Here is a 26,097-nt window from a genome sequence, read left to right as displayed (position 1 = left end):
GGGACGTATTCTGTTAATTTTATGGTTCCAGAAGATGGAATCCTGGCTCCTTTTCAAATCTGTTTGTGTGCGCTGTTGTGAGCATGTTCTGGGTGGGGATCAAATGAGCATATATGGAGAACAGAGGACAGGAATGCCATCCACTTTGGTGTGTCACCCACTGGTCTGAATCTTGACAGTTAAGCTCCGCTGACTGGCAGTGCTCTTCAGGGAGTCTCTTGCTTTTCCTCCCCAGTATTAAGATTACAAGCAAGCATCATCACATCTGGTTTACTTCTGTAGGTTCCAGTGAATAAACCCAAGTCCCATGCCTGTGTGCCAAGCACTTTGCCAACTGAAGCATCTCCTCAGCTCCTAAGAATCGCACCGTTTAAGGCCATCGTCTGTCAAATGCCAGGGCTATGTGTGTCTTCTCCCCACTCACCTCTTAGTATCCTCACAGGACTGAGTCTTCAATTTGCATTTTTCTTAGTGCAAAAACCTTGTGGCCCTGCTCCATGCCAGGCAAAGAAAACCAGTGGCCAAAGAGATTACTATTTTTCAGGCACTGCTCAAAGCCCCATGGATGAATTGATTCATTGAGAGGCGTAGAATAGCCTTAGCTAGTTACAATTCCCAAGGCAAATCTGACCTACAGGCTCTTTGGTAAATAATGAACTTTATAAACATAGCCCCATTCATTCATCTGGGGATTTTTGTAGTTATTTTAATGACAACAGTAGAGTTGAGTCATTGCCATACTTACAACTGGAAGGAAGGAAGGAAGGAAGGAAGGAAGGAAGGAAGGAAGGAAGGAAGGAAGGGAGGGAGGGAGGAAGAGAGGAAGGGGGAAAGAGGGAAAGATATAAAGAATGAAAGAAAGCAAGGAAGAAAGAGAAAGAAAGAAAGAAAGAGAGAGGAGGGGAGGGATAGAGGAAGGGGGAAAGAAGGAAAGAAAGAAAGAATGAAAGAAAGCAAGGAAGAAAGAGAAAGAAAGAGAAAGGAAGGAAGGAAGGAAGAAAGAAAGGAAGAGAGAAAGAAAGAAAGAAAGGAAGGAAGGAAGGAAGAAAGAAAGGAAGGAAGGAAGGAAGGAAGGAAGGAAGAAAGAAAGAAAGAAAGAAAGAAAGAAAGAAAGAAAGAAAGGAAGGAAGGGTATATGTTTCCTTTGCATAAAAGACAAGCAGCTTAGTGTCATCCCTTAAGCTTATTCTTTTCTGGACCCTCCCAGACAGTCCCTTTTCCCCAGAAGCTACTCTATGGGACAGCCTTGGGGCCTCCCCACATGTACATTTTAGCTATATCATCACATTGCCAAAACATCTGGGGTGAAAAATACATTTAATCATTCAAATTATTTTCCCCTTGAAGCAGTGCCAAACATCTGTCTAACTAGAAACATCTGTGTATTAGTCAACTCTGGCTACCATAACAAAATACTACAGGCTGGGTGGCTTAAACAACAAAAACTTACATACTCACAATTATGGAGGGGTACCAATATAATGCGGGTTCTCCTGAGGGCTAGCCTCTTGACTTGCTCCAAGCCGCCTTCTCTCTGTGTCCTAACAAGGCAAGAGGAAAATAAGCTCTCCAGTGCCTCTTTTGTTAAAGGCACCAGCCTTGTCATGAGGCCACCATGTCCATATTTTTATCAGTATAAATTACTGTTCAAAGGCTCCATCTCCAAATCCTAACACATTTGGGAGAACTACTATATAGGCTTGATCTTCAGTGTGAGAGTAGGGTCCAGGGGCTGTAGAATCAGTGAACTGAAGTATGAGATTCTGAACAGCACCCCATGGCTCCTTCATAGCTGCTCACCATGTCCTCCTGTGTGTTTCTGTCTGAGAGATGCCATATACCCCAACAAAACCTGTGTGGGTGACACACATGCTTGGTACATCTAAAATCTTTCTATGGGGTTAGCATGATTCTTAGTTGGCTAACCCAAGATAGATGTGCATCAGACACTCTTATGCTTTCCCAGAAACACGGCTTTGGAGAATAGATAACTTAGAATTCCAGAGCAAAGACAGGATCAAGATCAGACACTGTTAGAGTTAGAGGCACACTAATTCTGTTGTCTTTGAGTCACAAACCACCTCAAATTAATACACAAAAACAGCAAGCACTTGTCATTCCCCAGCTGGACCATTTAGTCAATATAAGATAGATGTGGCTGGCTTCTTCTGGGCTTTCCTTCTAAAACTCCACTGGGGGAAGAAGTGGGGATGGTCCAGGATAGCTTCATTCACAGATCTGAAATCCAGGATGACAGGGATGACTGTATAGTGTCATCCCTTAAGCGTATTCTTAAGGTGTTGACATATTCCAAGTTGTAGCAATAAGTCCCCTGATGCTCAGGTGTAGGACTGGTTCAGAGACTCCCAATGAATATCAGTGCTAGTCATAGACTCAACTAATTCAAATTACTCAAGGACTCCGCTAAATTCAAGGACAGGAACCATATCCCTCCTCTCAGCAGAAAAGGCATTAAGCCACATGGTAAATAGTATGGCTACATGATGGGGAGTGGGTGTGGGGCGGCATTTATAATCTACCAAAGAAGCAACATCCAAGAAAAGGTGACTGCTCAAAAAAGGAATATGCACCCAGAGGCCACATTCCTTCCCCTCCAGACATTCATTTTCTCACTGGAAAATGAACGCGTTAAAGGTTATAGAAAGGAAGACAGGAACCCAGGAGACTAAGAGATGCCACTTTGATTTCAATGAGTTATGCCACTGATAATCAATCTCCTCCTTTCGCTTATCAATTTTTCATTCTGAAAAGGAATATAGGACAGTCGCACAGTCTTAAAGGCTCTTATCACTTATAGATCTCACATATAAATTAAGTCATTCTCCCTGGATGTTTCCTATTTAACACCTACTTAAATCACCATAAAGTAGAGAGAAAAATGTGCTCCAGCTATTGGGACACTGCTTTGTTCGGAGTTCAGCTGAATAAAGAGTGATCGATCGGTTGGTGTCTTCAGCCTCTTCGACTGAGATGCTGTGACTGAAACCGTGAACCCCAGAGAAACAAGCTGACTTCAAGATTTGTTGAGAACCATATTTCTTTCTGAATCTCCTCAAGGTAAGTCCACCCCAGCAGGGTGAGCATCTTCATCCGCACAGCCGGGATGTAAAGGATGAACTTCTGAGACGACAACAGTGTCCCAACCCTTCTCATAGGCCGAGACTCAATGCACCACTCCTTTTCATTGGCTGAGACTCAGTTCACTGCCTCATCTCATAGGCTGAGACTCAGTGCACCACTCCTTCTCATAGCCTGAGAAGCAGTATGCGACCCCTTCCAATAGGCTAAAACTCGGTGCGCCACCACATCTCATAGGCTGAGACTCCGCACACCACCTTACAGGCTGAGACCTAGTTCACGGCCTCTTCTTTTTTCATTGTTTTCTCTTTTGTTAAATATTTTCTTTATTTACATTTCAAATGTTATCCTCTTTCCCCATTTCCCCTACGGCAACGCCCATCTCCCCTCCCACTGCTTCTATAAGGGTGCTCTCCCACCCACCCACCTATTCCTTCCCTCCTCCCTGTCCTGGCATTCTCCTACACTGGGGCAATGAGTCTTCACGGGACCCAGGGCCACTCCTCCCATTGATGCCTGACAAGGCCATCCTCTGCTACATATGCGACTGGAGCCATAGGTCGTTCCATGTGTACTCTTTTGTTGGTGGTTTAGTTCCTGGGAGCATCTTCAGTAGTGTCTAGGTTTGGTGAAACTGCCTCTTTTCATAGACTGAGATCCAGTGCACGTGCTCTCTCAGAAACTTAGATTCAGTGCACCATTCCTTCGCATAGACTGAGACTTGCTTATTTTCCTGACTCCATTTTCTGTCTTCTAATAGGTTAAAAAAAGTATCTTGATAGATAATTGACACATAGTCTAGGGTATAATTGTTATACCATATTTATAGATTTATGAAGTGTGTGAGAAATGCAAATATTTGCAATTTTCCCCAAAACAATCAGCACACTTTTCATACATGTCCTCACACTGGCTTCATGACGCCTATGGCTCTGAATCCTCTAACACTCACTGCCTCAACTGGCATATAATACATGCTCATTAAATACTTTATAAACATGTCTATTGGGGTGGAAAAAAGATTTATTTACTATATTAAAGTTGTGTCTGCAAGTCGCCGAAACAGCTGACTGAAGAATGAAAACTCCAATCATTTTGGTGCCTAATTATGCCACACATCCAGACATCTGGGAAGCATTTGGAGTAGTCCGCTTTGCTCCTAAATGTTTTGGTGTCCTACATTGGAAAGCCTCAGGAAATGACTGTGGGTGTTTGTGTCAAACGGGGGTATATGATACAGGAGGTAATATTCTGAAGGTGGTCTCTAGAAAGGATACTTTGGTAAAGTTGAATTGAAGATTGGTTCAATCCTCCATGGTCAGTGCCATGCACATTTGGAGTATCTTTTCAGTCAGCAGCAAGCGTCACCACAGTGTCCACTCCCACAAATGGGAAGCAGAAGGGATAAACTTGAATGATTCTAGGCTGTACGCTCTCAAAGCCTGGTCCCAACGATGTACTTCTTCCAAAAAGCTTCCCTATCCTCCAGCAACTTGGTGACGCAACATTTATTCATTAAAAATTAAGCTTTTAAAGCCACATGAAAATTTATTTACAATAAGTGGTTGGCTTAGAAAAAAAGATATGCCATCCCCCATCCTAGTACTGCTATTATTATTAAACTATAAATGAGTGATCTTGGTAGCCTCTAAGGACATAGCTCGTTTGGTCAATAGCATGTACTAACCCCTCCCAACCCAGAATTGTAGCTTCCTAGGTGGGCAGTTTCAGGAGTCCATCGGTCACTTTTCAAAACCAAGTCCCCCACTAGTTCCTTTATCCACTGATTGTGAGCTTGTTTTGGGAGAGGTACCAGCTCACACATTCTGCTTTTGAAGGACTCTTACAGAACAAAGGTCCTTTTCCATGGCTCAGGTTGGCCTACAGCCCACCGTTACTCAACTTAATCCTACTGTGGGAGTCAGGGCAAAGAGGAGCATCTGAAAAATACTAGAGGGATGGGCCCCCTTTTTCCTAAGGCAACTGTATCTTGGCTATACGTTTCCTCAAAATTATTCCTTGCCTCAAAATAATCAACACAAGAGAGATTTCCCATAGAGATTTGTGTGACTATGGGTCCAAGAGGGCAAACCTCTCCAAACCTGTCTGAATCTTGACATTCTTTCATTGTACTCTCAGCCAATGGGTTTCCCCTTTATTATAGTGTTTATAAAATATGAGGAAATGATGTTGGTATCCCTATTTGTTTTCTAAATAAAATTTTCTGAGACAAAAATCATTGGTATAAAACCGCCCTGGCCTGGTGATCCACCATTTCATCACTTTCTATCAATCAGAAGTTACAAAGGGGTCAAAGACCCTAGATCTACACTAAGGGAACCTACTGAATTAGAAGGATTTAAGGTGTTCAGAGCAGTTGTATGAGGCAGAAAATGAATGGGATTGGTTCTAAAATGGTCACCAGGCATCTACTCTATACGCAGGCATTAATCTCATCTTTTGCCAGTTCTCCTGAGCTCACTGATGACTGAACTCACACTCAGAAGTTAAATACTCAGAGTCAACAAATATATCATTCATTCAAGAGCAATTCCTCTCTTCCTCATTGTGGTTTTATGATGTCTTATCATAAGCTATATCTAGTTATATTTCTGCATTGGCTATCTTTCTGTTTTTGTAATAAAATAGTACAGCCAAAGTCATTCACAGCCAGGAATGTTTATTTGGGCTTATAGTTCTGGAAATGTAAGAAGAGTCTGTCATTGCAAGAAGCCATGGAAGCAAGTGGCAGGGACAGCAATCTGAAAGATTTCAAACAGGAAGCAGAGAGAGTGAAGCTGAAGTGGAGCTCAGCTATGAACTCTTTTTTTTTTTTTTTTTTTTTTGTTCTTTTTTTCGGAGCTGGGGACCGAACCCAGGGCCTTGCGCTTCCTAGGCAAGCGCTCTACCACTGAGCTAAATCCCCAACCCTCAGCTATGAACTTTTAATGCAGGGGTGCCTACTATGGGGCACTTCCAGTGAGGCTTCACATCCTAAAAGTTCCACAGCCTCCCCTAACAGGACCACCAACCAGAGACCAAGTATTCAAACACATGAGCCTATGGGAGGGATGGTGAATCTGCAAATTAAACAACCACAGCTGCTTATCAAGGGTCATCAATGGAAGTTAGCAGGGGGCTGCAAGGAAGAATTCTAGACATTCAGCTCGAGGTGGTAATCACCTTTTGAAATATCTATCCATACAGAGGTAGGCAGATAGGTAGGTGATAGACGGATGGATGGATAGATAGATAGATAGATAGATAGATAGATAGATAGATAGATAGATAATATCTATCCATACAGAGGTAGGTAGGTAGGTAGGTAGGAGAGAGAGAGAGACAGAGAGAGACAGAGAGAGACAGACAGACCGAGAGACAGAGACTCTGTCCATACAGAGATAGGTAAACAGATAGGTAGGCAGGCAGGCAGGTGTGTATATGTGTGTGTGTGTGTGTGTGTGTGTGTGTGTGTGTGTGTGTGAGAGAGAGACAGAGAGAGACAGAGACAGAGACAGAGAGACAGAGACGGAGATACAGAGACGGAGAGACAGAGAGACAGAGACAGAGAGAGACAGAGAGAGACAGAAAGAGACAGAGAGAGAAAGAGAATATTGTCCATACAGAGGTAGGTAGGTAGACAGATAGATAGATAGATTAGATAGATAGATAGACAGACAGGCTAGATAGACAGACAGATAAGATAAGATAAGATAAGACAAGACAAGACAAGACAAGACAAGATAAGATAAGATAAGATAAGAGCCTAAATACAGTTTACTAACATTGTTCTCCTTACAGCTGTCTGATTTAGAACCTAAAAACCAAGACCCAGGTCATAATCCCGATGTGGTATATTCTAAGTTATCTTGGAAACCATACAATGATCTCTTTGATGGGTTCCCCCCATTTTACATCATAGTATTAAAAAGTGTATGATCTAAATATCCCTATGCAAGGAATGGGAAAGTTGTTTAAGGACAAAAATAAGTGAAACAAAAATGTGAGTAATCAGTTCACCACGGACAGGAGGACCTTGGCACATCTCAAAGTAGAGAACAAAATAGCATTGAAGAAAACCAGAATTTTCCACAACTTCAATTGCACTCCATTTTCCAAATGTGTACCTTTTTAAATGATTAGGGTTTTTAACAATCTAGAATAAAAAGAGCAAAGAGTAAAGAAAATAAATCTCTCCTTATTCAAAATTTGTAATCTCAAGACTGGCCAACGAAAACACAGGATCACTTGGACCCTGCCCTGCGCCATAATTAAATTAGAATGTGTTTAAATTCTTAATGGCATGGTATTTTACACAGAGTTTGAAACATACACCTAAACACTTGAACCATCAGGAGTTATTAACACAAAGTGCCCAATAACTGGAGAAGTACTACAGTGAGTTATCACTCCTCCCTGACTAATGAAAGCAGCCCTCCTCTCCAGCGTCTCAACCACACAAACCAAAATTGCTCTCTGTGTAGCTTGAAAGCTTTCAGAAACCATTGAGGCAGCTAAAATGCTGCCTTTTTGCCACTTTTTGCCAGATAATGCAGGCTTGTTTTTAACTGAAGTGTGTGTGTGTGTCTGTGTGTGTGTGTGTGTGTGTGTGTGTGTGTGTGTGTGTGTGTGTTTTATAAGCTTCCTGTCCACTTCTGTGTGGAATAAAAAATAAATAAATAAAAATAAAAGAACTATTCAGATCTCAAAAGATCAACCCAGCGTGACCACAGTTGTATTCATTGTCAGTGGGAAGCCCCTACATAAGTGCTGTAGCCATCCCAGAAAGCTAAGGACTCCTGCTTATTTACTAAGTTCATTTTGATGAGAAATTAACCTATATACACCAAGTAAGGCTTGATTTCAAGCTACTAGACTTGATAGAATTCAAACCGGAGGGCATCGGGCACACATGTGGTGCACAGACATACAAGCATGTAAATACCAACACACATAAAATAAGTCAAATAAACAATTTAAGAAAAAAAAGAAATTGTATGTATCACTGAATATATCCCAAACTTACCTGTAACCCCAGCACATAGGAAGAGAAGAAGTTTGAAGATAGCCTGGGCTACGTACTGAGATAATGATTCCTGAAGAAAAAATAAGGGAAGAAGAGTAGGGGAGGCATCAGTGTAAGTAGCAAGCTAACTATGCAATCAAACTTTTATTAAAATTAGGACTGCTTAAACCCCTTAACCAGCAGTATTCATAGGCCAGCACTGGGACTCGGGGTCTTGGCAAGAGTTACAGTCTCTCCTCTCTAGACATTCTGGCATAGACCCAAGTTACTTTTGCCAAAGGTGTCTAGCTGATCTCTACCCATTGGGCTAATGCCCCTCCTAATCACTAGACCAGGCACTGGAAAGCAATCTTCATAAAAATAGCTGCCAGAAAGTTAGAGAGTCAGAGTGGACACAATTGCTAACACTACAGGAGCAAGTAGCAGCTAGCAGCCTTCTCACTGTGGAGACAACGTGAACTGATTGTATAACCCTCCCATTAGTCAGGTAAGCTGGCAGAAGAAAAGGTCCTTCACCTAAGGAGTTAAAAAAAAGTTGGTGCCCAAGAAGGAATTTGGTGACAAATGAAATTTTTGAGAGAACAAATAAGAAAGCAACTCATCAAAATAAGGGCTTTCTCATAACCAAATCCAGATCATGGCTAGATTTTGTCCGAAGCCACTTTTGCAAGCCCGGTGAATCCAGGAAAAAAGTAGAAGTCCATGGGAATCAGGGATCAAGAGGTCAGCAGAGTGGCTACATGGAAGGAGCAGGGTGGCCATGAGCTATGTGTGTTAGGAATTAGCACAGACCTGAGGTTATAAGAGCCAACCTGAAGAACCAGGAACCATGGAACAAAGCAATCTGTAGAGGAGTAAGGGAAACAGTATGAGTAAGTCAGACAGATGCTGAAATCAGGGGTGTGGCTTAAAGACTCACCTTTGTTGAACGTCTGCATCTTGGGACTGGGTCAGTAGCTCCTTCAAAGGCACGGGACTAGTTGGAAGATAGTTGAGTTGTAAAGGGGTCTTAGGACAACAGGAAAAATATTAATAACAATCACTGAGTTATTTTTGTATGCTAGGTACTACTTGGAAGGTTGTATTATATATATTGTATATTGTTATATTATATCTTATACTATTAAATATTAAATATTATATATTTGTATACAACATTATATGTGACATATGATTATATGGTTTGATATAGTTTATATGTTTATATTTTATTTATATTTATATAATTTTTATGTAATACATATACTTATATAAGATAATGTATTGTGTATTAGATGCTACATTTTACATTTTGTATATTATATATTATGTTTTATAAATTATATGTTATAAGATTATAGATTATGTTACAGTTTATATGTTGTATAATCTATACATATAAATAATAGTATATTATTATGTGATATATATTGAGATCAGTAATGCCATTGAGTACTTTCACATGCTTACAACTGTGCTAAGAATTGTCTTTATTCAATATTATTGGTGCCTGGTACTTGTGCATGTGTATACACATGCACATGTGCCATGGAGGTCAGAGAACAACTTTCACAAGAGGGTTCCTTCCTTTCACTACTAAACTTTAGTATTGAACTTAGGTCACCGGACTTGTGTTATGAATTACCTTATTCCCTGAGCTACCTCACCAGCCCTGTGCTTAGAGTTTAAAACACACTCATTTAATTTAGTCCTCTAACACCTCTGTGATATCATCACAGACTTGAAAACTCTGTAAGAAGACACAGAACGGTCTCCCCATGGTTATAGACAAGACTGAAAGGAAAACCCAAAACAGATAATGGTGGGCTAAATTTATGTGGAGATACTATACATTTTAATAGTGTAAAAGATTAACTCAGGAAAGACCAAGATATCGAGCTTGAAAGAAGCAGAATGAAGGAAGATGAAGAAAAGAAATAGGAAGTAGAGACAGGAGGATTAGATCTGAAGTACTCACTGAGCTACCAAACCACAAAAGAGATATTAGTCCTCGTTTCAGTAGTAGAAACCACAGCTTAGAGAAGCCACACAATTAACAGTGGTCTAGCCAACTAAGTAGTCTCTTTCTGGTTGTCTTGTTTAGGAAAAGTCAAAGAAATAACACTTTCCGCTATAGTTGGGGGATGATGTCTGAAAGGCCTTATTCATCTTTGAATCCTGCCTAACACCACAGGTTGGAGCCAGATCCCAGTGCCTAAAAAGACTTCATAACTATAGAATGTGATTGAGGCTGATGCCAAGAGTCTTTCCTCATTGCAACTTTAACTCATTGGAAGTACAGGGCTGTTTGAGCAGGGTTGGTAGGTACATGTGGGCCTTGTTAGCATCAAAGCCTCAACCACCAGTTCATCCAAAATCTGCAGGGACATGCCAATGTCAAAGGTCAACTGAATTCCACTTCTTATTAAATTTCTATCAGGCTGGGAACGTAGCTCAGTTGGGAGCCTGCTTGCCTAGCATGCACAAAGCCCTGGGTTCGCTCTCCAGCAACAAGTAAGCAGGGCATGATGGTGCACACCTGTAACCCTAGCGCCTGGGATGTGAAGACAGGAGGATCAGAAGTTCAAGAACATCTTCAGTCATATCATAGACAGAGACTAGCCTAGAACACTGAGAGAGAGAGAGAGAGACAGAGACAGAGACAGAGACAGACAGAGAGACAGACAGAGAGACAGAGAGACAGAGAGACAGAGAGACAGAGAGAGACAGAGACAGAGACAGAGAACTTGAGAACTTTCTCCCAGCAATGGAAAGAGAAAGGCAAACTGCTAAACCTGTGAGTAACTGAAGACACAAATCTAGACAGAGATCATGGGGAGATTCGGAGGCTCTCCTGTCCCTTGGTGACCTGAGTACCTTTTTTCACTAAGACTGCCTCTTTTTCTGCTCATGAGCTGTGTCCAGGGAGCAAGGTGCTAATTCCTCCTGGACAGCTGTGGCCACTCCATTGTTGCTTCAGTAGAGAAGACAGCCCCTTCGGCCATCATGGCTACAAAGTACGCCTGAAAACTGGTGTCTTCCCTTAGCTGGAGGTGGAAACATGGAAAAGCACATATAGTTGCAAATGCAGAACATCAATAGTAGCTCGGCTCTGTTTGTATTGTATTCTCCCCAAATTTGCCCATGTGAAGAGAAGGTAAACTATTACTCTTAAGGAAAGGCAGGATTAATCACATGACTATTAAGGGGTATCCTGGTGGTCAAACAAAGGCTTAGGCTATACAATACTAAACAACCCTTTGAGTAGATATTAAAGTCATTAGGGTTGACACTAATTATAAGACAAAAACCATCTCTTTTTCCCTCTGGTCAAAATGTAACTATTCTAACAGATGCCAGAAGTAAGTTACCTAGGCCCGAATTTCATTATCATGTCCAAGTCCCCCATACCAGATTTCTTTTTAAGATTGTTTGGGGATGAATTGTGCCAAACCCTTAAATCCTAACCAGAAGTATCCCAGAATGTGACTATATTTGAAAGAGACTCTTTAAAGGGGAAATTAAGCTAACATATAGTTAAGATGGTCCCTGATCCAATATAATTGAAGTCCTAATAGGAGGAGGTCATTTGAGCACAGACACACAGAGCAAAGACCATGGAAAGACATGGGAAGAAGATGCCCTCAGGTTTAAACAACCATACTAATCCCATGATCTCAGACTTGCAGTCTCCAGAATGGAGGGGAAAATAAATCACTGTTCAACAGTCCCAGGTTTACCATACTTGATTATGGTAGCCTGAGCAGACCAACACTGAGTCCAGACTTCTAGATATTTGCCATGGGTAAGTCTGTGGCAGCTAAAATCAGTGTACAGTATGTTACTGACTTCCCGGGACTATTTCAAGGCCACTGGCATAGGGCACAGTCATCTTGGAACCCAAGAGAATAACACCTCCTCTTGCACAGCCTGGGGTCACAGGAATGAAATTAGTTCAGTGGGAAAACAGTAGATTTGTCTGCTCTTGCTAAGTGGTTTCCTTGCCTCCACTCTTACTTCTCCTAACCCATTCTCTGAGCAGTAATCTCTTCCCATCATGTACAAATCTCTGGGTTAAAAGCCTCATGGGCTTTGCATTGTAGTTGGAATGAAATCTGTGGTCCTTGGTGCAGCATTGGCAGCCCCACCATGAAAGCACCATCAGCCCACCACAGTCTTTGTCACCCCGAGTCTGGGGTACTTCCTGCCTCTCATGTGTACCTGCCCAGAGCTGTCTGTAGATGCTTGCTGCAGGATCTTTGAGTACACAGACTGCTCCCCAGGACTTACCCTTTCCAATTTTACATATGGCCAACTCCTACTCAGCTGCCTCATGGAGACATTCTCCACCCAGTCCAATATCCACACTCTACCATACCTCCTACCCCAGGCTACCTTTCTCTCCAGCAAGAACTAAAATTTACAAATATTTCAGCCTGTACCTTGCTTGCCTCTCTCTATGAAGTCGAGGGTTATGTCTGATTTATCACCAGGAGAGTTCCACAGTTGACTGATGCCTGGATAGATAATGTAGAAGGTAAGAATGCTCTGCATACCCTACAGTGTTACACAAATGCTAATTATAACCATGAGATTTTAAGGCCCGTTAAAACAGAACCTGTCTCCTTTCTTCCCCATGCCTCGTTTCCTCAGAAGGTAACTGAGTTGATTAATGGATTCATTCTTTGAAAACCGCATTATGAATGGACTGTCATAGCAAACAACTTCTGATTTATCACATAGGGTGGGCTTTTCATACATCTTAGCTCATGTTAATCTTAACAGTGACCGTATAAGCATTTTGTTCCCATTTTAAAGAGGAGGAAACTGAAATTGAGTCAAAAGCACTATGCAAGTCTTTTAACTGTTCTACAGGGGTTATGCCAATCAAATTACTTAGTAATTTGGGCCAATGAGAATCAAGGAAAGGCAAGGGTTAAGGAGATCTGTACACTTATAAAGAAGACATTGTCCTACAGCACCTCTTCCCGTCCTTCAGCTCTCACAGCAACACTGGCTACCTCCACAAGACTGTTCCCCTCAATATTCCATTATGGATGGGGGAGGAGCTCATAAGGCCTCATCTCTCCCCAAGGAGCTATAGGCAGTTAATGGTTGCTGCAGGAAGTGGAGCCATAGTTCTCAGAGGTATAGCCATTGGCTGATTAGCCTTAAGTAAGTAACCCACAAAGCCATGCTCGTAAGGGCAATCCTAACTGAAGGTAGTGGATCACAAAGCAATGCAAAAAGACATGGACATAAGAGAGGGATTTTAGAAGAATGAATTCAGTGGGAGTTGATAGATAAGAAAGTATTATGAGGAGGGCTGTGATCAAAGAACATTATCTATAGGTATGACATTGTGAGAAATAAGTTTTAAAAAAAGATTGTCCCATAGGTTGGTTTGGTAGCTGGAAGAGGGCTTTTCCTGGAATGTGACTTTGTCGAGGCACAAAGGGACACTTTTTCTATATATTCTACTTTTCTTCTTCTGTATCAAATGTGTATGTATTCTGATATTTCACCCTAATCCTTTCATTTTAACCTAATTAGGGTGGAATTTCTATTAGAACTGCTTTGTTGTCTGTAATATAGTCTTATTCTTTTGCTTAATAAAAAATTATATTAGTGTGCCTTCTGGGGTTGGCCTCTCATTTACTAAATTAGGTATTATTTTCCAGAAGATTGGACCAATAGTCACAACGGATTATATTCTCTTTTGATATGATATTCTCAAAGTAATTTTTCAAGGAAAATGAATTTTTGTCACACAGGTTAAAAGATGATGGCAAAATATTTTAAAGTCATTAGCAACACATACAATGGTTAAAGTTAATATTCCTATTGTGTTTTTTAAAAATCTCCTACAAATAAATAAAAAAAACATTAATATAGCAACAATGAACCAAAACTACTACGAAGAGTTCACAGAACACACCACAGAGTTAGTAACCTAAAAAAATATGAAAAATTTGCTTGGTCAAGAAGAATAAAAACTATTGCCCTGATCAAAACCAATTATTCAAACAGTTCACCAGGCCCCGCACAATGCCTGGCTTAGATCCCAGCCTGCTTGACTGGATACCTAACTCACAATTTCTACCCCCTCCCCCTTAGAAAAAAAGGCACCTGAGTCTAATAGACTGATAATACCAGCAAATAAACATGTACAAAGAAATTCTAGTCTACAATATTAATTTAAGAAAACCTTTAAAAGTTGAAAGGATTTTGAAAGACAAATTGTAGCCATAAGTAAAAGTCACTTTATAATAACTAGTGTGTACTTCTGTTTCTACCTCTGTTACCCTGTCTTCTTGTTATATTAATATAATTATATATAAGCAAATGAACCATATACAATATTTATTAATTATACTTATAATCACAATTATAATAAAATATTTATTAATATCTATAAAATTTTTATAGCTGATTCAATAAATAAGTACCACTTGCATCTATTATATTTGCCACCAGTATCTAACATGATTGAATCTAAGCTTTTATTTGGAAATTTTACTAAATAAGAATTAAGGAAAGAGAGGGGTGGGAGAGTAAGGGGTGGGTGGGGGAGTTGATACACAGAGGGGTTGTTCCTTCTAAGGGAACTGGGGGGGTACTTACACAAGAGGGTATTGGGAGGAGATGAAGGGCTGATATTGGGTTGTAAAGTGAAAAAATAAGTAAATTTAATTTAAGAAAAGAATTAAGGAGAGGATAAAGAATACAGTTCCTTATATGAGACTGTAAAGGTAAGTGTCCTGAAAAGGCCCCGAGAACATTTGAGGAATGTACTAATTGTCATCTTTAACAGACATGCAGCCTGCTTCTTGAAACCAGGTATGTGGAAAAGGCATAATGGTTTGGAGACAGCCATGTTCTTGATTTTGATGCTTTCTACCTATATAGCCTTTAGACAATTTCTTCACTTTTCTGAGCTATATCTTTTAAAAGCAAGTTCAAACTAATTATTGAAGTAAATAGGAAGGCAGTGGTTAGGACATGTACACTGTAATCAATGCACATTAGTCCCCTATGAACTTAGCTCAGACAATCTACAGACCAGAGATAGATGCAGAAGGGGACATTGAGTTTTGATAAATGTGTTCTACCCTGGCAGCCATTCATGTTCTCTTTGCCCTGCATCTGTGTCCTGCCTTGCTTGAGAGGCGGGCACTCTGTTCCAGAAGCATAAAACTCGATAGACAAGCTGTTGCAGAGCCATCTCAAAGTGCCTGGTACCATATCCTGTCACTTGGACACAGAAAGAATTGTTCCTGCACACTAGCATTGTTTGTAAGAATAAATTCAGCCCAATGTGTGTGGACCACTGGCCTGTTCACCTTTTGTGTTCTAACTGCCTAATTCTTTCAGCCCTGTGCTGTAAGGCTTATATTACTGAGCACACACCGCCGATGAGGAAGAAACTTGCTATTTTTCAGGGTAACAAACTGACCCAAAGCCTTAGCTGTGACTGGCAAAGTGGACGCCCCACTTTATAGCAAGCAGCTTTAGCATAGATTTGTGCCAGGTCCCATAAAGACAGTATATAAAGCAGGGTGATTCAGAAGGAATGCTTGGTCAAGAAGAATAAAAACTATTGCTCTGATCAAAACCAATTATTCAAACAATTCACCAGGCCCGCACAATACCTGGCTTAGATCCCAGCCTGCTTGACTGGATACCTAACTCACAATTTCTACCCCCTCCCCCCTTAGAAAAAAAGGCACCTGAGTCTAACAGACTAGAAAATATACCAGTGCCAAATTTAACAAAGGTTAAATGTACAATGTTTGGTGAAGAACTCCTATAGAGTTCTCTAGAAACAGAGAATAAAGCAGTAAACAAAACACATCTGTCTGCTTGGGGCTTATAATCTCACAGAGATATAGAAACACACAAGTAAATACTAAGATGTGAAAGATCTGCTGAAAGTGCTATGAAGGAAAATAGAGCAGGATAGGTGCCCTGGTCCATCCATAGCAAAATGACACACACCGGGCTGTTCATAACCAACAGAAACTTATTCCTCACTATTCTGAATGATGAGAAATCCTAGATAAGTTGTCAGCAGATTCAATGTCTGCTGAAATACCAGTCCTCACAGGTACTACTGTCTGGATGTGTAGAGAACAAACCCACCCCTTCAAACCCATTTGTCAGGCCTAATCTCATCCATGGGGGATTCTCACTTCATGTCATAACCATGCTGTAGAGACCTCACATCCATTTATTTTGATTTGTTTTTCATGAACATATAATAATTATACACGGAGGAGTAATGCTGTCCCATTGTCCACTCAATTTTAATACCTAGTCATAACAACAGAAATGAGGACCTCTGATTGGGATAGGAGGAAGAGAAGATGCTCATTATGGTGGCTTGAATATGGTGGAGGAAGTACATCACTGTGGAGGTGGGCAGAGAGCTTCCTTCTAGCTGCTTGAGGATGCCAGTCTTCTCCTGACTGCCTTGGGATCAAGATATAGAATTCTCAGCCCCTTCTCCAGCACCATGTCTGCCTGGATGCTGCCATGCTTCCTGCCACGATGATAATAGACTGAACCTCTGAAAGTGTAAGCCAGCCCCAATTAAATGTCTGCCTTTGTAAGAGTTGCCTTGGTCATGGTGTCTCTGCACAGCAATAGATCCCTTAGACACTCACCCATACTCACAACCTCAGTGAGTTGGGAAGATCACTTATCTAGATGGATAAGTCAATCAATTAATCTCCCAGATACAGAAGAGACAGAATGAGAATGGAGATAGTGAATGAATGAAAAGAGAGACATTATCCCTTTTGTACCAGACTTTGGTGTCAGAGTGTTTATTAGTGCTGTATGTGTACTCACATATGAGCGTTCTCTGCTTTGTAGGCTGCGTTAAACATTTACAAGAATGTGATAAGTTAAGCTTGCAGTTTTAATTAAATATTTAGGAATCTTAGCTTTCACCAGCCAACTCTTATTTACATGTTTGGGAAAATATAATTCATTAAATCCATAACTTTTAATTTTATTTGTAATATAAACAGTATATAAAGAATTGGAACCCTAAGCTTTTTATACTTTTGAAAATACACACTGATTAATAAATTCATAAGATTTATACAAATAATACTAATAACGCACTCTAAGAGCACAATGGGACCTGAGTGTTTCTCCTCCATGAACAAAGGCCCTCAATTATGTTATTTGTGATAGACTGAGACAGTGAAGTTAAATAATTCATGCTCATGAGTGATGACGTCATCCAAGATTTGACCATGACAAGTAATGTCTTTCCAACAAAGGCAGTAAATGCGTGAAGTAGAAAGCCCAAAATTTAGCACACAGAGCTTGTAATAGATCTGTATCCTTCTGCCCCAGCCTGAGTCTAACTGCAAGTGTTATCAGGGTGATGGAAGATCCCATGCGAACAGAGCAGTCACTCTAACAGCGTGAGCTACTCCCATCCAAAAGTGCTTCTCTTCTCTCTTCCTCTGTAACTCAAACCCCCTTGGCATTTTACCTATCAAGAGGAACTCAGTAGACACTTGACCCATTGATGGTCCTCTGATGAACTGCACATTCTCTCTTCAGAACTGTGCGTATCTCCCATCAGACCAGAGCTGTCTGTCCCCTTGATGAACATAACAACCAGACAATAAAGCAAAAGTGAACCTTGAGGTCTTTCAAAGCCAGGTTAGAAGCCCTTGTGAGAGGTTGAGTGGGTCTCTTGGAACTCTTTCCATGAGAGAGAATAAGTCACTGTGAGAACAGAGTGGCCACTGTTGGGGCTTTCTTATACCATGAGACCCCTTGTGTCAGGAGGAAGACAAAGTCAGCTTAGCAGTGAATGAAGTGGCCATAAGCCCTTATGTAGTACAGTCTTCAGTGGGGGTGCATGAACAATAAATTCTTCAGCGACCTACAGTCCTAGCTGCTAAGGTAACTATTGTCACATGAGGGACCTCAGCAAACAGAAACCACCCAGCCAAGGTCAGTAGCCCCAGAACTTGGAACCATTAGAATAAACAAGTGTTTTAACATGTTTTGTTTGTGTCTGGCTGTTATGCGGTGATGGATAGACGCTGATTGCCCTACAAACACCCTCCTTTGGCATAGTTTTCCAATGTATTTTTTAGTTAATAGATGCCGTGTGTCCCTAGGTGTTAACTTTCTATCCCTAAATGATCCGTCAGCCGTGTTCATTTTCGCCCTGCCCATACTCAAGAGTAGCAATAACACACACTTTATCTAATATTTCAAAATTATCACCTATTAAGATACCCAGACAAAGAATATTTTCTTTCTCCTTTTCCAGGAAACAGTTGAAAACTAATTTAATAATGAACATTTTCCAAGCAACATTCCATTCTAGAACTCATGGGAGTTATAAAATAACCCCAAACGAAGAGGGCTGAATGGCTCACCCTTTAAATTCTTTATATCTTGGAGTCTTTGATTTAAGTCATTATTTTAAAAAAAAATCAAATCACTCAGTGCTCTTAATAAAGCATTATTATTTTAAGGAAAAGGATAAAACTTTCCAAATGCGAAAGTTTAGCTGGAGTAGAGCTAAGACATTAGCCAGGAGATGGATGGCTATGTTATCACAAGATCACTGGAACCGAATTCCCGATAGATTAGTCTTTACTCAGAATGAATGTTTGTAATTATGAAATGAAATAAGTTTTAATTTAAATTGCCTAAAAGGGGGAAACCAAATATTGTGTAATTGCAGGAGAAGAAATCCGAGATGGAAAACAAGATAGTGTTATTTACAAGTAAAAGGGCTTTGGGGGAATTATGGGGCTTTAATGTGCATATTTGTAGGATTTGGGGTGGCAGAATTTGGAACTGAAATATTTTTCATCAGTGCTTATTTACACTGTGCAGGCAAGAAACGGAATCCCAGACACATCTGATATTGGGCTGATTTAAACCTTTTATATCCCTACTAAATCTGAAAAGACTCGATGTTAGCCACACGTAATGGAAGCAATCGTGGGGTGTGATAAAGTGACTATTTGAAAACCACATGCAACTTTTAGGCCCAACTCCAGAACTATAAAATCCACCTAGAGACATAATGAGCCTGCCTTTCTTCTTCCCGGAGGAGTAAAAGCAGGAAGGGATGACATGTCCTTGCGCTCTCCCTAGCCCTTGCCACCTAAGCGCAGCCCCCAGATGGCTTGGCAGTGCTCTGTGCAGAGCTGCCCACAAGGGTCATTTTGTGCCTCTGAAGGACAGCCATCTCTTATGCTTGGCAAAGTGAGACTTCAGTGACTTTTTGTCTGTTTTCCATTTCCCCTGTCCTCTTTCCAAAAGCCTCACTTCTTCCAGGCAAGAGTCCATAAGAGACAGGTTTGACTGGGACCTTTCCCACACACTGTCCCACTCACCTCTGGAGGCTCTTAACCTTTTACTCCAATATTTTCTGAGATGAAAGCTGAATTTCTTTCTCATATGTGGATCCTAGATATAGAATTTCATGTATGTGTATGGGTATAGGTCACAAAACTTGGAAGGGAGGGGAAAGGGGGCTCTGAAGAGTTGGAGGTTAGAATAGATGGAATACAAAAGTGGAGTGGGAGCTACTGGCATGGGGAGGAGACAAGGAGAAATGGACAGGAGAATCAAGGGTCAAATTTGTATGAAAATGCCATGACAGGCCAGAGACATGGGTCAGAGTATAAAGGTATTTGTCACCAAGCCTGAAGCCATGACTTTAATCCCTAGGACTCACATGATGGAATAAGAGAAATAACTCCTGCAAGTTGTCCTCACACATCCATAGGTAAAGCGCATACACACACACACACACACACACACACACACACACACACACACACATACACACACACTTACACACACACACACACACACATACACACACACTTACACACACACTTACACACACACTTACACACACTTACACACACACACATACACACACACTTACACACACACTTACACACACACACACACACATACACACACACTTACACACACACTTACACACACACTTACACACACACATACACACACACATACACACACACATACACACACACTTACACACACACTTACACACACACTTACACACACACATACACACACACATACACACACACTTACACACACACTTACACACACTTACACACACACACATACACACACTTACACACACACTTACACACACACATACACACACACATACACACACACTTACACACACACTTACACACACTTACACACACACATACACACACTTACACACACACTTACACACACACATACACACACACACACACACATACACACACACTTACACACACACTTACACACACACTTACACACACACACATACACACACACTTACACACACACTTACACACACTTACACACACACACATACACACACTTACACACACACTTACACACACACATACACACACACACATACACACACACTTACACACACACTTACACACACACACACACACACACACAATTAAAGCATACATTCTGATTAAGGAACTCCTTCCACTGTCAAGACCATCATAATTTATACTGAACTTACCCTTTCTTTTAAGGAACTGTCTTCTTTCAAATAACAGTAAAGACAGCTCATAGGTCACGATACATTTTTGTTCATGCTCATTTATTGCACAGTCACCATGAGAAAAATGGGAGCCTGCAAAATTGGGTGTGGTGGTGCAAGTCTGTAATCCCAGCACTTTGGAGATTGAGGCAGGACAGGTGCTATGAAGGCAACCTGGTCTCCTAGCAAGCTCTAAGACAAATAAAGTAGTATCCTAGCCAGGTACTACATTTCCCAGAATCCCTTGATGTCTAGTGTGATTGTGACTGAATTCTAACTATGGAGTACAGACACACAGTCAGAAGTGATGAACACTACTGTTAAAATCTGGCCCATAAAACTTTCCATTAGCTCTCCTCACTGTTTTTCCCCTTCTGCATCCTGAAATGGAGAGATGATTTGGCAAACATCCGTGGACCCAATTCACAAGCACCCTGCATCATATGTTCTCACTCAGTGTTGGAAGCAAGGAAGAAATACACATCTGGGAATTTGCTTATTCTTTTCCTCTCTGTTAATTTGGTGTTTGTTTTGAAATTGCAATTATACTACCCTAAACATTAATTAAGCCAAAGGAAGCCTTTTCTAGTGTCATAAACTCAAGACAGCTTGAGGAAGATTTAGAAATGTCCAAGAAACTTTCTGATTCCCTAAAAATCAGTAGCTTCCAAAAGTCATCCACAGAGCTGGGGAAATATCTCAGTCTATAAAGTGCTCGGTGTCTAAGCTTGAGGTCCAGAGTTTGGAGGCCTAAAACCCACATAAAAAGGCAGGCATAGATAGACACTTGTGATCCCTGCACTAGGAAGGTAGATCCTTGGCACTCACAGGCCAGCTAGTCTAGCTGAACCAGTGAGCTCCAGATTTAGGGAGGCCCTTGTCTGAAAAGTATGGTGGAAAGCAATTGAGGAACACATCCAACATTGACTTCTGGCCTCCATACACATATACATAAGTCACTTACAGGGGTGGAAAAGAGCTCAGTCAGTAAAGTACTTGCCAGATAAGCAGGAGAAACTGAGTTTGATTCCCAGAATCTGTGTTAAAAAGGAAGAAAGAAAGAAAGAGAGAGAGAGAGAGAGAGAGAGAGAGAGAGAGAGAGAGAAAAGGAAGGAAGGAAGGAAGGAAGGAAGGAAGGAAGGAAGGAAGGAAGGAAGGAAGTATGTATTTGATACCAAATGCTGGACAGGTGTAGACAAGTAGACTCCTGGGATTAGTGACCAACCAGCTCTGCCCAATCAAGAGGATCCTGACCAATAAGAGACCCGTCTCAAAAAACAACATGGAGAGCTCCCGAGGAACAACACTTGAGGTTGCCCTCTGAAATCCACACAAAGGATTGATGAAAAGTCATCTATACACATAGAATCAGTTTAATGTTCCTGCCCAAGGATTGTTTTTAGAGTAGTTTCTCCCTGTCCATTCTGAGCGGTCATTGCTGAAATGGCTCAGCAAGGTTCCCCAGTATTTAAATTTAGAAAATCATTGACCAATGAAGTCCACAGTCTCATGATATTCTCATTGTTCACTCAGTTAATCAATATCTCATTAAATACCTCAACTGATTAAATATCCAAATTATCAAGTATTGTGTTAAGCATTGACTAAACACAGACAGATTACTGCTCACTGCTGACAATAGATGGGGAAATGGCCACGAGGTAACAAATATAAAACAATTGTAAAACACTAAAGCCTTGTGCATATGTGCATGTGTATGGAGGACAGAGGTCAATGTCGGATGTGTTCTTCTATTGCTTTCTACCATATTTTTCAGACAAGGCCCTCACTAGTGCAGGGATCACAGGTGTCTATGCCTGCCTTTTATGTGGGTTATAGGAATCAAAACTCTGAGTCATAGTGTAGGTATCACAAGTCGGGCATATGTAGGATGCTAGACACCGTGCTCTGAGCATGATCTTTACTGTTTTGTCTTATCAGCTCACTTTATAGATATCAAAACTCAGCCACATCACATAGCATTCAGAAGTTGCCGAAGTAACTATTTTGTTATTTGCTGGTTTTCCAACACTTATGTGAAATACCCGAGGCTGGTTAACTTTATGAAGAAAAGAGACTTCTTTGACTCTCGGTCCCAACAATTAAATAATATAATGTCAGCATGAGCTTGGCTCTGGTGAGGAGCTCATGGTGGAATGTGATAAATGATGGAAGAGTATATGGAAGAGGTCACATCACAGAACACAAAGTCAGAAGGCAATTTGGGGTCAAGCCTATGCCTACTACGACTCATTCTCAGCAGATTATAGTCCCATCTTCTCTGAAAGCAGTTCCCTCTGTGATCTCAGGATCTTCTACGGGGTTCCATTTCTTAAGGATCTCACCATTTCTCAATATCACCATTTTAAGGAGCAAAATTCCAGATCACGAACCCTTAACTCAAACCATTACAACTACTGTCAGGGTTAAGAGTAAATACAGAACTCTATCTGATTCCAAAGTCATGTACTAGTTATATGAATTTGGAAAAATTGGTTAATTGCCACAAATCACTATTTTTAATCTGAGATCCTATCTCAGACATAAGGAAAGTAATTTCCATAAGAGTTAAGTGGTAGGGTTTAATTATTTATACATCATGGTATACTTGATATACACTATGTTCCTATAGTACTTATGTATGTGCAAAAATCTGATGCTTTGACTGAGTTGCTTCTAGAATGATAGTAGAGGAAGACGATTACATACACACTTGGTGTTTATATTGTGATTGAATTTTCCTGATGGAATTTCTTAAAGTATAGCTCTTTAGGCTGCAGATGTAGCTTGGAAGGTAGAACACTTACCTAGCAGGAATGAAGTCCTGGGTTTGACTCCAAGTACTGCATAAACCTGATATAGTGGTGCACCCCTACAATACCAGCATTCAACAGGTAGAGGCAGGAGGATTGGAAGTTTAGGTCATTCTAAACTTCAAAGGGAGTTTGGGGTCTACATGAGATCCTTTCTCAAGAAAGAGGAGGAAGAGAAGGAGGAGTAGGAAGAGGGGGGGAAGGAGAGGAGGGGAGAGAGAGAGAGAGAGAGAGAGAGAGAGAGAGAGAGAAAGAGAGAGAGAGAGAGTGTAACCTCAGATGTATGTCCAGACTTCATATTTATAGAAAAACACAGTTGTGATGAGGTGACTGTCACCATTCACATGTCATTCACATGTCATTCTGATTTGTGAGTCTGTGTGCCACTTCAGTTCTGGAAGTTTCTGAAAAAGAAGAGCTTCTCATAAGTTTCTGTACTTGATGGAGTTTCTGTGAGATGGAGCCTGTCAAGAGCTGGCTCAGGAGAGCCTGGCTTTATGTCATGGGCCACTTGACTGAGTCGCCGGTACTCCGTATGCTTTTCAGGACTCAGCCATGGACTGTGAGCCAAGAGTGCACCGGAGAACTGAGAAATACACACACGGAGAAGAGTCTGAGACTCTGCTGAGAAAGGGGGAACGTTCAGGGAAGAAAGCTGCTCGGTGCCCATGGATTAAGGACTCAGAGACTTTGGGAATCTGCATCTCATGCTACTTCTGTTAAATATGACCTGCAAAAGATTTCAGTTGAGCTAGGCTATAAGGTTTTTGCAAGTGAATCTTTGTGAGTCCGGTTTCTAAGTTAAAACCTTTCCTAGTACCAGTTACAAGATTCTAATCCAATCTCCAGAGCTCTGCAAACCCTAGCACTGTTTACTGTAAACACATGAAATGTAATCAAACCTATATCCTAGGATTAACAATAATTCAGCCCCAAAACTCTTAGCAAGATGTCTTTCAAGCAATGCCTAAGCAACTTTAGACCTTTTTGGGTGGGTTTTAAATAGAGAGCAACTGAGTTTTGCAGGGTGGAGGGATCCAAAACTGAACACACAGTTACCTCACATCTCCCACTGTAGACAATGCATTTGAGCATAAAGAGACAGAGTAAGGACGACAAAGGCAGAAGCCAGTGATGGGGTTGGCTTGGACAAAATGATGTTGTAACTTTGGTCCTCTTCTCCCTACCACCCAGAGTCCCAAAAGCCTTCTGACCTTTCTTCCTTTGCAAACCTGTTCTGCTGCAGAAGTTAATGTTGACATTTATGTGGTAGTGTAGCGGTAAACAACCATGATTACTCTTTCAGGGATATTGACGTTTTAAGCCACACTGTCAAATGTAATCTCTTTTGCTTTGAAGGGCTGGGGAAAATTATGTTTAAGGGAAGGGTCATGATTAACTTATGTGACAGAGCATGGGGTGATGGCAGTAAAGGAGGTTCAGGCTTAGAGCTAGAAGAGAGTGGAGTGTTCATTATCAACAACCTCAAAACCACATCATAATAGTAAGTCCCATGACAATCAGGACGACAGATACTGTTGTGTTCTGAATTTGGGGGATCCTCTTGTAAAATCATTTATTAAAACCCTAACTCCCAAGTTAATGAGATTTAGAAGAGGGACCATAGGGTAGATGACTAGTTCATAAAAATGGAACCCGAATAAATAAGATTAACTCCCGTAAGAAAGACACTTAGGGAACAACCTGCCACTTGCACCGTGAGAGGACATGGGGGATATGCATCACCTGCGAAGCCGGGAATGAGCTGTCATCAGATGGGGACTCTCACAGCACCTTGATCTATGGCCTCCCCTGCCTCCAGAACTATGAAAAATAAATTTCTATTCTTTAGAAGCAATGTAGTCGATGGTATTTTGTCAGAGCAGTACAAATAGACAGGCTACTCCTGTTTGCTGAGCACTTGCTGTGGAACAATGGTCTAACTGGTTTTCTGGCTGCATACTCATTTCTTCATCATAGCGGGGCTTTTTCTGTAGGTAATACCTCTCTATGAATGAGGAACATAGGCATAAAGGAAACTTAAAAATTTTCGAGCCCACGAGCACATGATGTGGAGGGATCAAATGCAGACTCCCTACAAGACAGCACCAAGTCTCAGCCACCCACTCCCCCCACCCCACCAACCCCCACCCTCTCTCTCTCTCATGCAGTATAAAGGGCTCCTCCTAGGAACACTAAGTCTCACAATACACGCACAGTGTGTTTGGGGTAACTCATATGTCACTATGGTTGTTGTCTCCCTTTTCACAATGTAATATGTTTAGTCTAGACAGTCAAAGTCCAGTCCTGTGACCCACATATAAAATTTAAAAGCAAATAGATGTGCCAGCTATTTTTATGTCACCTTGACATAGGCTAGGGCAGTGGTTCTCAACCTTCCTAAAGCTGAGACCCTTTACTAAAGTTCCTCATGTTGTGACTTCATAACAGTAGTAAAACTACTGCTATGAATTGTCATGTAAATCCTTTTGGAGATAGAGGTTTGCCAAAGGGGGTTCAACGCACAAGTTGTGAACCACTGGGCTAGAGTTATTTGAAAGGTGAGTACCCTAGTTAAGAAAATGCCTCCA

The 26,097-nt window shown here is 41.1% G+C and overlaps 1 long non-coding RNA gene across 7 annotated transcripts in view; it reads right to left on the bottom strand.

Annotated features, from left to right (window-relative positions):
* The window catches only part of LOC148003798 (uncharacterized), a 188,844-nt gene that overhangs the window by 17,264 nt on the left and 145,483 nt on the right, over positions 1-26,097 (bottom strand). For 3 of the 7 annotated variants that reach the window (XR_015629174.1, XR_015629176.1, XR_015629182.1), the window contains 3 exons: positions 9,045-9,101; positions 8,126-8,195; positions 1,459-1,541 (listed from right to left, as the gene is read on the bottom strand). This is a non-coding gene — a long non-coding RNA (uncharacterized LOC148003798). Of the gene's footprint in view, positions 1-1,458; positions 1,542-8,125; positions 8,196-8,917; positions 8,970-9,044; positions 9,134-10,981; positions 11,152-26,097 lie in introns of those variants that run through there. The other 4 variants (XR_015629173.1, XR_015629177.1, XR_015629184.1 and 1 more) reach the window with 4 other exon arrangements.

This window comes from Rattus norvegicus, chromosome 9 (genome assembly GCF_021556685.1).
Source record: "Rattus norvegicus strain SHRSP/BbbUtx chromosome 9, alternate assembly SHRSP_T2T, whole genome shotgun sequence".
NCBI lineage: Eukaryota > Metazoa > Chordata > Mammalia > Rodentia > Muridae > Rattus > Rattus norvegicus.
Note: the sequence above shows the minus strand (reverse complement) of the source record. Positions and strands in the feature narration are given on the sequence as shown.